Here is a 13,989-nt window from a genome sequence, read left to right on the forward strand (position 1 = left end):
TACATTTCCCTTCTTTTAAAAAAACTTTGTTAACGATGGAGAAAACATATATGACATCTTTCAAGATCTGTAGTTGGAAAAAAACATTCTCTACTTTGCAAAGCCTCAGCTATGCCCATACTGTGTGAATGCAGCATGGAGCTAGTGTGTGAGTGATCAAGCAGCAGGAACAGTTTCTATGGAAACAATATTCAGAGTACTTAAAGTTTAGCAGAAAAATATGAAAAATTAAAACACAATCACATTGGGAGTAATGGGCGGATGGAGATAAAAAAGTTATCTTGCTGCTTTTTTAAATTTCTGCAGGCTTCCAGATGGTACGAAATGCTTTGTTCTTCCCTCCAGCCCATCTGTTGTTCTTTAGTGTAACTGACATCACCACAACTACTGCAACCATTAAAGCATCACCATATAAAAATGGCAAAATTTAGAACGTATTGCATAGTTTTATGGAAAGAAGATTACAAGAATCAAAGTTATAGTTTGTTGAAAGATTTGCTATTTTATTTTTTATTTTTTGGTGTGTGTGGCGTAGTGGTATGATAGAAGTAATGCCCAGGAATGATGTACTCTAAGATTAGAACAAATTTCCCTTATTTGAGGTGGTGTAGAAAAATTTTCATGATTTAGAATTAAACACAGGGATTTCTTTATGTATCATTGAAATGAATTACTTTTTAAGTAAAGGATATAGTGTATGTGATCCACTAAACCTATGCATTTGTTTTATTTCTTTTTTCCCCAGACTATTAGTCTTTGCCAGAAATGGATATGTGTGTTACTGTTTTCTACACAAAGATTACTTTAAAGAAAATAGTTATAATAATAATTATTTGTGCCAGTTTCAGTCCAGCAAATATATAATTTTTGTAGTTTAAAAAATTTAAAATAGTTAAGCAAAATAAATTTCTATTTAAATAACATAAAATATTATAAAATAATTTTTATTTATTGGTGTCTGCCTAAAGGCAGATCTCATAAATTTTATTTTTTGTTTTTTTGCCACTTTTATCAAACAGAATTTGTGTTTGCTTGAATAGAATTTAGACAGTGAATTCTTTACTCTTTTTTTTTTTTAAAGGAATTCCTTTATTTTTATTTATTTTTATTTTATTTATTTATTTATTTATTTTTGGCTGTGTTGGGTCTTCGTTTCTGTGCAAGGGCTTTCTCTAGTTGCGGCAAGCGGGGGCCACTCTTCATCGCGGTGCGTGGGCCTCTCACTATCGCGGCCTCTCTTCTTGCGGAGCGCAAGCTCCAGACGCGCAGGCTGAGTAGTTGTGGCTCACGGGCCTAGTTGCTCCGCGGCATGTGGGATCTTCCCAGACCAGGGCTCGAATCCGTGTCCCCCGCATTGGCAGGCAGATTCTCAACCACCGCGTCACCAGGGAAGCCCCGAATTCTTTACTCTTAATCAACAAATTCATATCCTTAGAGTAAATTTGGATTGATTATTCATCTTAATTCTTTCCTTTTTTACTCCTTAATTACTTATGTCTGAAAACTAGTCTTTATGAAAAGTTAAATGAAGTTTTGTTAAAATTAGAATAATTCTTGTCTAGGTTACTTTTGCCCATTTTTAAGTGCTATAATTTAAAAATACTTTAGAAAAATCAAGCAATAGTTATGTGTTGCTTTTAAGGAGATTCTTGTCACCTTTCTTGTGTTATTCCCCCCCAATACATATCTTTCTTCCAGCTTGTATATATTTCACGAGAATTCATATTTATTTTGAAAAAATCTTTCAAGATTATGCCACATTTGAGTTCAGGAAATCCAATTTTGACTAGAAGTATTGCTTTACCTTTAGCAATATGAAAATGAATTAATACAGTACCTTGAGTTTTGGCAAACTCATCTTTAAGCCATTTGAACCTCCCAAGTGATACTCAAATATGTAGTGAAATTCACTAGCTCCTAGAAGCCCAGTGAGTCTACAATGTTTGGTTTCTTAAAAACAAGCTAAACTGAGTAGCAGTATTAGGTGAGTTTCATTCAGAATGCCATGTAGCACGGAAACAAGTCATTTGTCTTCCAGTGTGAATTCTAATAGGTCTTAGTTCCCCAATCTAGGCTCTTTCTGTGGCCAGGACTGGGGTCCTATGATGTGTAGTCTTTAGGGACACTTTAGTTTCAAGTCTGGGGAGAATACCTTCTCCAGCTGAGCTTTTTCTCTGGGGAGTTGGCTTACAGAATGGGCATCTCAGAGACTAGAATAGTGGTTATTAGGGGTGAGGGAGATGGAGAGATTCTGGTCAAATGGCACAAGCCTTCAGTTATAAGATTAATCAGCTCTGGGGATCTAATGTACAGCATGGTGACTATAGTTAATAATACTGTGTTGTATACTTGAAATTTGCTAAGAGAGTAGACCTTAAGCAGTCTTATCACACACACACACACACACACACACAATGGCAACCATGTAAGGTGATGTATGTGTTACATCTGGTTGTGAAAATCATTTCATGAAGTGTATGTATGTCAAATCATCCCATTGTATACTTTAACTATATACAATTTTATTTGTCAATTATACTTCAATAAAACTGAAAAATAAAAGAATGGGCATTTCTTTTTTTCACATAGGGACCACCCTGTTCAATTTCTTCAAACGTGGCAGTGAGTTGGTATTCAATGAATGTTGGTTGAATGACTGACTGACTGAAGGGATTAATGAAGCAATTGAAAACAAGTGACTCAGTTAGAAGGGTCAAAGGCATACTGCTTCACAGCCTGAACACTTTGCCTATGGGAAATTAAAAAAGTATTTAGTTTGGCTGCTTAAAAATTTTTTCTTGACCATAATGCATTTGTTATAGGAGTGGATTAAAACTATGGCCTGAAAAAAGTGTTTTCAATTTTGTGGGAATTTAATTTAGTCTCAGTAATCCTGTCTTCTCTTCTGTGGATGATGGGAATTTGTTTATGGAACATTTATTTGTTTGTTGAGGTCAAACATTTTATTAACCTTTTGTATTCTGTCAGACATAGATGAATAACTCATGAAGAGTCTTAGATCCATATTTCATGAAGGACATAATTGCGATTTGAATTCCTTATATGCATAATTATTTATTATGCTAATGAGTATGCTTGTACTGTTAACTTTAGGTTGTAGAAAAGAAATTTTAAAAGAATTATGTTTTTATTGGCATTGACTTTATTTTATGTCAGCAGTCATGAGTTCATGTATTTTTATGTACAAAGTGTCTCATACCACTTCATAGAAAGCGTATTTAGTGTTGTATGAAAGGAGAGAAGGTTAGCACTCCCCTTGACGAGGATGGAAGAGGCCTTCCGGCCTAACAACACACATATGGTTAAGAAAGCATATTTAATTATCTTCTAATGGATTATGTCAAAATTTCTTTCCCTTACATATTTTACATGGAAATATTTTATATTCTTATCAAACTCATATACATATGTATCAGGACTGGCCACTTGAAATATATAATTATAAGAGAGTGAAAATAGAACGGGTTATACCAACAAAAATTTTTTGATAATCAGATATTACACAGCACTCTGATGCTCTTTGGGAGAAACCTCAGGGGCTTTTTTCTTTAAAAAAATTCAACTTTATTGAGGTATAATTTACATATAGTTAAATTCACCCACTGTAAGTGTTCATTGAGTTTTTTAATTTTTAATTTTTTCTTCCAGTTTTCTTGAGATATAATTGACATAGAGCACTGTGTAAGTTTAAGGTGTATAGCATAATGATTTGGCTCACATCTATCATGAAATGATTATCACAATAAGTTTAGTGAACATCCATCATCTTATATGCATACAAAATTAAAGAAATAGAAAATTTTTTTCTTGTGATGACAATTCTTAGGATTTACTCTCTTAACAACTTTCATATAAAACATAGAGCAGTGTTCATTATATTTGTCTTGTTGTACATTACATCTGCAGTACTTATTTATCTTATAACTGGAAGTTTGTACCTTTTGACTTTTTTCATCCAATGATGAAATAGGCAAGCAAAGGACTCATGGGCAAAAGAAAAAGGGGATCTGTAATTTGTCACAAGAGAGGAGATGAGTCAATGTAGGTCAGAGTATATTTCTACCTAGGCACTGAACAACTTCATACCTTATAATGCAAACTTCTATTGTTTCTATTGAAATATTATTTATATTTTTATTTTTTATTTTTTTGGCCATGCTGCGTGGCATGTGGGATCTTAGTTCCCCAACCAGGGATTGAACCCTCGCCCCCTGCAGTGGAAGTGCGGAGTGTTAACCACTGGACTGCCAGGGAAGCCCCTGAAATATTGTTTCTTGAGGTCACATAATATCATCTAGGAAACAGTGTTAAGTAAAGAAAATTTATAATAAAATTAACTGTCTTGTAGGATAGCAGAGACTGAGTGCAGTGTATTATCTATGTTTTTTTCCATTTTCTCTTTTCCGTGTGTTTAAATAATATTGTGTCTTGTTTAACCAATAGATAAAAACCTATGTCTGTAGACCACTGGGCCATTGTGATTCATATACTTTTTTTTTTTTCATGTAATGTCTGAAACACTTATATTAACATATTTCCATACAAATACAAATATAAGATTTTTAGAAATTTCATGTAAAGTCTGAAACATTTATATTAACATATTTCCATACAAATAACCCAATGAAAGTTTAGTATTAGTTGTTTTGTTTGTTTGTTTTTTTATACTGCAGGTTCTTATTAGGCATCACTTTTATACACATCAGTGTATACATGTCAGTCCCAATCCCCCAATTCAGCACACCACCATCCCCACACCACCGCAGTTTTCCGCCCTTGGTGTCCATATGTCCATTCTCTACATCTGTGTCTCAACTTCTGCCCTGCAAACCGGCTCATCTGTACCATTTTTCTAGGTTCCACATACATGCATTAATATACGATATTTGTTTTTCTCTTTCTGACTTACTTCACTCTGTATGACCGTCTCTAGATCCATCCACTTCTCAACAAATGACTCAGTTTCGTTCCTTTTTATGGCTGAGTAATATTCCATTGTATATATGTACCACAACTTCTTTATCCATTCGTCTGTTGATGGGCATTTAGGTTGCTTCCATGACCTGCCTATTGTAAATAGTGCTGCAATGAACATTCGGGTTCATGCGTCTTTTTGAATTACGGTTTTCTCTGGGTATATGCCCAGTAGTGGGATTGCTGGGTCATATGGTAATTCTATTTTTAGTTTTTTAAGGAACCTCCATATTGTTCTCCATAGTGGCTGTATCAATTTACATTCCCACCAACAGTGCAAAAGGTTTCCCTTTTCTCCACACCCTCTCCAGCATTTGTTGTTTGTAGATTTTCTGATGATGCCCATTCTAACAGGAGTGAGGTGATACCTCATTGTAGTTTTGATTTGCATTTCTCTAATAATTAGTGATGTTGAGCATCTTTTCATGTGCTTTGTGGCCGTCTGTATGTCTTCTTGGGAGAAATGTCTATTTAGGTCTTCTGCCCATTTTTGGATTGGGGTGTTTGTTTCTTTAATATTGAGCTGAATGAGCTGTTTATATATTTTGGAGATTAATCCTTTGTCCGTTGATTCGTTTGCAAATATTTTCTCCCATTCCGAGGGTTGTCTTTTCGTCTTGTTTATGGTTTCCTTTGCTGTGCAAAAGCTTTGAAGTTTCATTAGGTCCCATTTGTTTATTTTTGTTTTTATTTCCATTACTCGAGGAGGTGGATCAAAAAAGATCTTGCTGTGATTTATGTCAAAGAGTGTTCTTCCTATGTTTTCCTCTAAGAGTTTTATAGTGTCCAGTCTTATATTTAGGTCTCTAATCCATTTTGAGTTTATTTTTGTGTATGGTGTTAGGGAGTATTCTAATTTCATTCTTTTACATGTAGCTGTCCAGTTTTCCCAGCACCACTTATTGAAGAGACTGTCTTTTCTCCATTGTATATCTCTGCCTCCTTTGTCATAGATTAGTTGACCATAGGTGCGTGGGTTAATCTCTGGGCTTTCTATCTTGTTCCATTGATCTATGTTTCTGTTTTTGTGCCAGTACCATATTGTCTTGATTACTGTAGCTTTGTAGTATAGTCTGAAGTCAGGGAGTCTGATTCCTCCAGCTCCATTTTTTTCCCTCAAGACTGCTTTGGCTATTCGGGGTCTTTTGTGTCTCCATACAAATTTTAAGATGATTTGTTCTAGCTCTGTAAAAAATGCCATTGGTAATTTGATAGGGATTGCATTGAATCTGTAGATTGCTTTGGGTAGTATACTCATTTTCACAATGTTGGTTCTTCCAGTCCAAGAACAAGGTATATCTCTCCATCTGTTGGTATCATCTTTAATTTCTTTCATCAGTGTCTTACAGTTTTCTGCATACAGGTCTTTTGTCTCCCTAGGTAGGTTTATTCCTAGGTATTTTATTCTTTTTGTTGCAATGGTAAATGGGAGTGTTTCCATAATTTCTCTTTCAGATTTTTCATCATTAGTGTATAGGAATGCAAGAGATTTCTGTGCATTAATTTTGTATCCTGCAACGTTACCATATTCATTAATTAGCTCTAGCAGTTTTCTGGTGGCAGTTTTAGGATTCTCTATGTATAGTATCATGTCATCCGCAAACAGTGACAGTTTTACTTCTTCTTTTCCAATTTGTATTCCTTTTATTTCTTTTTCTTCTCTGATTGCCGTGGCTAGGACTTCCAGAACTATGTTGAATAATAGTGGTGAGAGTAGACATCCTTGGCTCGTTCCTGATCTTAGAGGAAATGCTTTCAGTTTTTCACCATTGAGAATGATGTTTGCTGTGGGTTTGTCATATATGGCCTTTATTATGTTGAGGTAGGTTCCCTCTGTGCCCACTTTCTGGAGAGTTTTTATCAGAAATGGGTGTTGAATTTTGTCAAAAGCTTTTTCTGCATCTATTGAGATGATCATATGGTTTTTATTCTTCAATTTGTTAATATAGTGTATCACATTGATTGATTTGCGTATATTGAAGAATCCTTGCATCCCTGGGATAAATCCCACTTGATCGTGGTGTATGATCCTTTTAATGTGTTGTTGGATTCTGTTTGCTAGTATTTTGTTGAGGATTTTTGCATCTATATTCATCAGTGATATTGGTCTCTAATTTTCTTTTTTTGTAGTGTCTTTGTCTGGTTTTAGTATCAGGGTGATGGTGGCCTCATAGAACGAGTTTGGGAGTGTTCCTTCCTCTGCAATTTTTTGGAAGAGTTTGAGAAGGATAGGTGTTAGCTCTTCTCTAAATGTTTGATAGAATTCACCTGTGAAGCCATCTGGTCCTGGACTTTTGTTTGTTGGAAGATTTTTAATCACAGTTTCAATTTCATTACTTGTGATTGGTCTGTTCATATTTTCTGTTTCTTCCTGGTTCAGTCTTGGAAAGTTATACCTTTCTAAAAATTTGTCCATTTCTTCCAGGTTGTCCATTTTATTGGCATAGAGTTGCTTGTAGTAGTCTCTTAGGATGCTTTGTATTTCTGCGGTGTCTGTTGTAACTTCTCCTTTTTCATTTCTGATTTTATTGATTTGAGTCCTCTCCCTCTTTTTCTTGATGAGTCTGGCTAATGGCTTATCAATTAGGTTTATCTTCTCAAACAACCAGCTTTTAGTTTTCTTGATCTTTGCTATTGTTTTCTTTGTTTCTATTTCATTTATTTCTGCTCTGATCTTTATCATTTCTTTCCTTCTGCTAACTTTGGGTTTCGTTTGTTCTTCTTTCTCTAGTTTCTTTAGGTGTAAGGTTAGCTTGTTTACTTGAGATTTTTCTTGTTTCTTTAGGTAGGCTTGTATAGCTATAAACTTCCCTCTTAGAACTGCTTTCACTGCATCCCATAGGCTTTGGGTCATCGTGTTTTCATTGTCATTTGGCTCTAGGTATTTTTTTATTTCCTCTTTGATTTCTTAAGTGATCTCTTGGTTATTTAGTAACGTATTGTTTAGCCTCCATGTGTTTGTCTTTTTTACGTTTTTTCCCCTGTAATTCATTTCTAATCTCCTAGCGTTGTGGTCAGAAAAGATGCTTGATATGATTTCAATTTTCTTAAATTTACTGAGGCTTGATTTGTGACCCAAGATGTGATCTATCCTGGAGAATGTTCCGTGCGCACTTGAGAAGAACGTGTAATCTGCTGTTTTTGGATGGAATGTCCTATATATATCAATTAAATCTATCTGGTCTATTGTGTCATTTAAAGCTTCTGTTTCCTTATTTATTTTCATTTTGGATGATCTGTCCATTGGTGTAAGTGAGGTGTTAAAGTCCCCCACTATGATTGTGTTACTGTCAATTTCCTCTTTTATAGCTGTTAGCAGTTGCCTTATGTACTGAGGTGCTCCTGTGTTGGGTGCATATATATTTATAATTGTTATATCTTCTTCTTGGATTGATCCCTTGATTGTTATGTAGTGTCCTTCCTTGTCTCTTGTAACATTCTTTATTTTAAAGTCTATTTTATCTGATATGAGTATAGCTACTCCAGCTTTCTTTTGATTTCCATTTGTATGGAATATCTTTTTCCATCCCCTCACTTTCAGTCTGTATGTGTCCCTAGGTCTAAAGTGGGTCTCTTGTAGACAGCATATATATGGGTCTTGTTTTTGTATCCATTCAGCCAGTCTATGTCTTTTGGTTGGGGCATTTAATCCATTCACGTTTAAGGTATTTATGGATATGTATGTTCCTGTGACCATTTTCTTACTTGTTTTGGGTTTGTTTTTGTAGGTCCTTTTCTTCTCTTGTGTTTCCCACTTAGAGAAGTTCCTTTAGCATTTGTTGTAGAGCTGGTTTGGTGGTGCTGAATTCTCTTAGCTTTTGCTTGTCTGTAAAGCTTTTGATTTCTCCATCAAATCTAAATGAGATCCTTGCTGGGTAGAGTAATCTTGGTTGTAGGTTCTTCCCTTTCATCACTTTAAGTATATCATGCCACTCCCTTCTGGCTTGCAGAGTTTCTGCTGAGAAATCAGCTGTTAACCTTATGGGAGTTCCCTTGTATGTTATTTGTCGTTTTTCCCTTGCTGCTTTCAATAATTTTTCTTTGTCTTTAATTTTTGCCACTTTGATTACTATGTGTCTCAGCGTGTTTCTCCTTGGGTTTATCCTGTATGGGACTCTCTGCGCTTCCTGGACTTGGGTGGCTATTTCCTTTCCCATGTTAGGGAAGTTTTCGACTATAATCTCTTCAAATATTTTCTCTGGTCCTTTCTCTCTCTCTTCTCCTTCTGGGACCCCTATAATGCGAATGTTGTTGCGTTTAATGTTGTCCCAGAGGTCTCTTAGGCTGTCTTCATTTCTTTTCATTCTTTTTTCTTTAGTCTGTTCCGCAGCAGTGAATTCCACCATTCTGTCTTCCAGGTCACTTATCCGTTCTTCTGCCTCAGTTATTCTGCTATTGATTCCTTCTAGTGTAGTTTTCATTTCAGTTATTGTATTGGTCATCTCTGTTTGTTTGTTCTTTAATTCTTCTAGGTCTTTGTTAATCATTTCTTGCATCTTCTCAATCTTTGCCTCCATTCTTATTCCGAGGCCCTGGATCATCTTCACTATCATTATTCTGAATTCTTTCTCTGGAAGGTTGCCTATCTCCACTTCATTTAGTTGTTTTCCTGGGTTTTTTTCTTGTTCCTTCATCTGGTACATAGCCCTCTGCCTTTTCATCTTGTCTGTCTTTCTATAACTGGTTTTTGGTCCACAGGCTGCAGGATTGTAGTTTTTCTTGCTTCTGCTGTCTGCCCTCTGGTGGTTGAGGCTATCTAAGAGGCTTGATGGGAGGCTCTCTCATATACTTTTAATTTCTGTAATTATTAATGAGTAATATACTTAATCCCCCCCAATACCTTCTTTTATTCTCTGTTAAATACATCACCTTGTGTTTCTGGGAGACTTAAGTTTTTTCCTATATGAAGAGATTTAACAAAATTTTATGTGTGGCTTCAATGTAACTGCTAGAAATATTTTTATGCTACTTCATTTCTCAGTGGAGCATGAGTTACATTGCCCTAATGTTGGGGGGGGGTATTAAAGACATTTTCTCCCTTTCTTTCTGAGTGGCCTGAAACCTATGAACTAAAAGCACAGAAGCATCAGACTGTGAATCTTAGTTTAATATGTATTTTCTTAGAAGCCACTACAGGTGAATTATTTATTCTGTATTATACGATGCTGTTTAACTTTGATCTGGCCAGCTAGTAGCAATAAGACTACTTCTAAATATCTTTCCATTTGGAGATGTTTACTATTGTCATCAACAGCAATCCCCTCCCCTCCCACACACAAAACACTTTCATTTATGTATGTATGTATATATGTATGTATGTATTTACATTTTTATCTTTCCTCCCCTTCACATTTGGTGGGATGTGCGTGGCTTTCTGCAGAGCGGAGGGAGAAGGAGGCCTTGGCTGGAGGCTGCTATTGATTTAAGGCAGTGGGCATTAATAGGCAGCATCTGCCCTCTCATTTTTTAGTAATGCAGCTGACCCTTTTAGCTGTTGGATACCCGAGCTGTAAGTGGCAACTTTAATGTGATACCTTAGAGTTATGTCCTTACTAAGTAAATCATATTTAGAAGCTTTTACGTTATCATAGTCATGCTTGTTTTTAAAAAGCCTAAACATGATGAACATTAAAAATGAATTTATATTCATGAAGCAAAATTTGATTTTCTAGGTAATTACCAATTCATCTAGAAACTCAAATGGTTGCTTTTAGTGTTCATCTATGTAAATGACACAATAAAAAAAAGAAAGCTATTTTGTGATACTCTGTGCTTTATTTCAAATGATTTTCTTGATGATACATTTCTTTTGTCTAAGGCTTTTTCAAATAGTCTCTTCTTTCCTAAGTAAGTTTGCTGTAGATGGAAATAACTTAATATGTCTATTGTTAGAATGAGACCAGTATAATCTTTTACTTAGTCTTTTATTTAGGTACAACCTGAGTGGGCATATTGAATAGTTGAAATATGGTTGTAGATTAAAGGATATACAGAGATGTTATGTAATCTACCTTTAAAGCAAGTAGTGTTGGGATTTGTACTTAAGTGATGTTGGATCTAAAATCGAATCAAAGAGGCAGAAATTCAGAGAGGTTTGTTTCTCCCTAATTAATAAGAGAGAGAGATGAATTGCCGTTGATTTTTAAGAGTAAAATTCTTAACCGTGATGGAGGATTTCCGCATATTTTTCTCCTCATATCATTCTCTTAATGTTATTCATACACAGCTTTTGTTATTTAATTTTAGGTTTGAAATGGGAAATGATCAAAAAGCATTTTTATAATGGAAGCTTAAAGATTACAGACTATATAGTTAAATTTTTAATTGTATAAAAATGCAATAAAGTGGGCAAAATTAAGAAATATATATTTTAAAAGGACCAAAATTTTATGTGATACCTAAATTTTAAACCTTAGTTCTGCTTTTACTTCTTTTCTTTTTTGGCCACACTGTGCAGCATGTGGGCTCTTAGTTCCCCGAGCAGGGATCAAACCCGTGCCCCGTGCATTGAGAGTGAGGAGTCTTAACCACTGGACTGCCAGGGAAGTCCCATTATATCCGTGTAGCTTACTTATTTTATACGTAGTAGTTTGCTCCTCTTAATCACCTACCCCATCTTGCCCCTCCCCCATTCTTCTCCCCACTGGTAACCACTAATTTGTTCTCTGTATCTGTGAGTTTGTTTCTGTTTTGTTATATTCATTCATTTGTTTTATTTTTTAGATTCCACGTAAGTGGTAACATACGCTGTCTTTATTTTTTTTTGAATTTTTGAATTTTATTTTATTTTACTTTTTATACAGCAGGTTCTTATTAATTATCAGTTTTATACACATCGGTGTATACATGTCAATCCCAGTCTCCCAATTCATCACAACACCACCCCCACCCCACCGCCGCTTTCCACCCTTGGTGTCCATACGTTTGTTCTCTACATCTGTGTCTCAATTTCTGCCCTGCAAACCGGTTCATCTGTACCATTTTTCTAGGTTCCACATATATGCGTTAATATACGATATTTGTTATTCTCTTTCTGACTTACTTCACTCTGTATGACAGTCTCTAGATCCATCCACGTCTCAACAAATGACCCAGTTTCGTTCCTTTTTATGGTTGAGTAATATTCCATTGTATATATGTACCACATCTTCTTTATCCATTCGTCTGTCGATGGGCATTTAGGTTGCTTCCATGACCTGCCTATTGTAAATAGTGCTGCAATGAACATTGGGGTGCATGTGTCTTTTTGAATTATGGTTTTCTCTGGGTATATGCCCAGTAGTGGGATTGCTGGATCGTATGGTAATTCTATTTTTAGTTTTTTAAGGAACCTCCATATTGTTCTCCATAGTGGCTGTATCTATTTACACTCCCACCAACAGTGCAAGAGGGTTCCCTTTTCTCCACACCCTCTCCAGCATTTGTTGTTTGTAGATTTTCTGATGATGCCCGTTCTAACTGGTGTGAGCTGATACCTCATTGTAGTTTTGATTTGCAGTTCTCTAATAATTAGTGATGTTGAGCAGCTTTTCATGTGCTTCTCGGCCATCTATATGTCTCCTTTGGAGAAATGTTTATTTAGGTCTTCGGCCCATTTTTGCATTGGGTTGTTTATTTTTTTAATATTGAGCTGCATGAGCTGTTTATATATTTTGGAGATTAACCCTTTGTTGATTTGTTTGCAAATATTTTCTCCCATTCTGAGGGTTGTCTTTTCGTCTTGTTTATGGTTTCCTTTGCTGTGCAAAAGGTTTGAAGTTTCATTACGTCCCATTTGTTTACTTTTGTTTTTATTTCCATTACTCTAGGAGGTGGATCGAAAAAGATCTTGCTGTGATTTATGTCAAAGAATGTTCTTCCTATGTTTTCCTCTAAGAGTTTTATAGTGTCTGGTCTTACATGTAGGTCTCGAATCCATTTTGAGTTTATTTTTGTGTATGGTGTTAGGGAGTGTTCTAATTTCATTCTTTTACATGTAACTGTCCAGTTTTCCCAGCACCACTTATTGAAGAGGCTGTCTTTTCTCCATTGTATATTCCTGGCTCCTTTTTCATAGATTAGTGGACCATGGGTGCGTGGGTTTATCTCTGGGCTTTCTATCTTGTTCCATTGATCTATGTTTCTGTTTTTGTGCCAGTACCATATTGTCTTGATTACTGTAGCTTTGTATTGTAGTCTGAAGTCAAGGAGTCTGATTCCTCCAGCTCTGTTTTTTTCCCTCAAGACTGCTTTGGCTATTCGGGGTCTTTTGTGTCTCCATACAAATTTTAAGATTTTTTATTCTAGTTCCATAAAAAATGCCACTGGTAATTTGCTAGGAATTGCACTGAATCTGTAGATTGCTTTGGGTAGTATAGTCATTTTCACAATGTTGATTCTTCCAATCCAAGAACATGGTATATCTCTCCATCTGTTGGTATCATCTTTAATTTCTTTCATCAGTGTCTTATAGTTTTCTGCGTACAGGTCTTTTGTCTCCCTAGGTAGGTTTATTCCTAGATATTTTATTCTTTTTGTTGCAGTGGTAAATGGGAGTGTTTCCTTCATTTCTCTTTCAGATTTTTCATCATTAGTGTATAGGAATGCAAGAGATTTCTGTGCATTAATTTTGTATCCTGCAACTTTACCAAATTCATTGATTAGCTCTAGTAGTTTTCTGGTGGCATCTTTAGGATTCTCTATGTATAGTATCATGTCATCTGCAAACACTGACAGTTTTACTTCTTCTTTTCCAATTTGTATTCCTTTTATTTCTTTTTCTTCTCTGATTGCCATGGCTACGACTTCCAAAACTATGTTGAATAATAGTACTGAGAGTGGACATCCTTGTCTCATTCCTGATCTTAGAGGAAATGCTTTCAGTTTTTCACCATTGAGAATGATGTTTGCTATGGGTTTGTCAGATATGACCTTTATTATGTTGAGGTAGGTTCCCTCTATGCCCACTTTCTGGAGAGTTTTTATCATAAATGGGTGTTGAATTTTGTCGGAAGC

At 35.5% G+C, this 13,989-nt stretch overlaps 1 protein-coding gene and 1 non-coding gene across 5 annotated transcripts in view; both read left to right on the forward strand.

Moving 5' to 3' along the window:
- Positions 1–13,989, forward strand: part of BBS9 (Bardet-Biedl syndrome 9) — a 469,951-nt gene that overhangs the window by 130,991 nt on the left and 324,971 nt on the right. The gene's annotated exons all lie outside the window — the stretch shown is intronic.
- On the forward strand, positions 3,243–3,373 carry LOC137768945 (U6atac minor spliceosomal RNA). The gene has a single exon (XR_011074866.1). It is a non-coding gene; the product is annotated as a U6atac minor spliceosomal RNA (small nuclear RNA).

Source organism: Eschrichtius robustus, chromosome 8 (genome assembly GCF_028021215.1).
Source record: "Eschrichtius robustus isolate mEscRob2 chromosome 8, mEscRob2.pri, whole genome shotgun sequence".
Lineage (NCBI taxonomy): Eukaryota > Metazoa > Chordata > Mammalia > Artiodactyla > Eschrichtiidae > Eschrichtius > Eschrichtius robustus.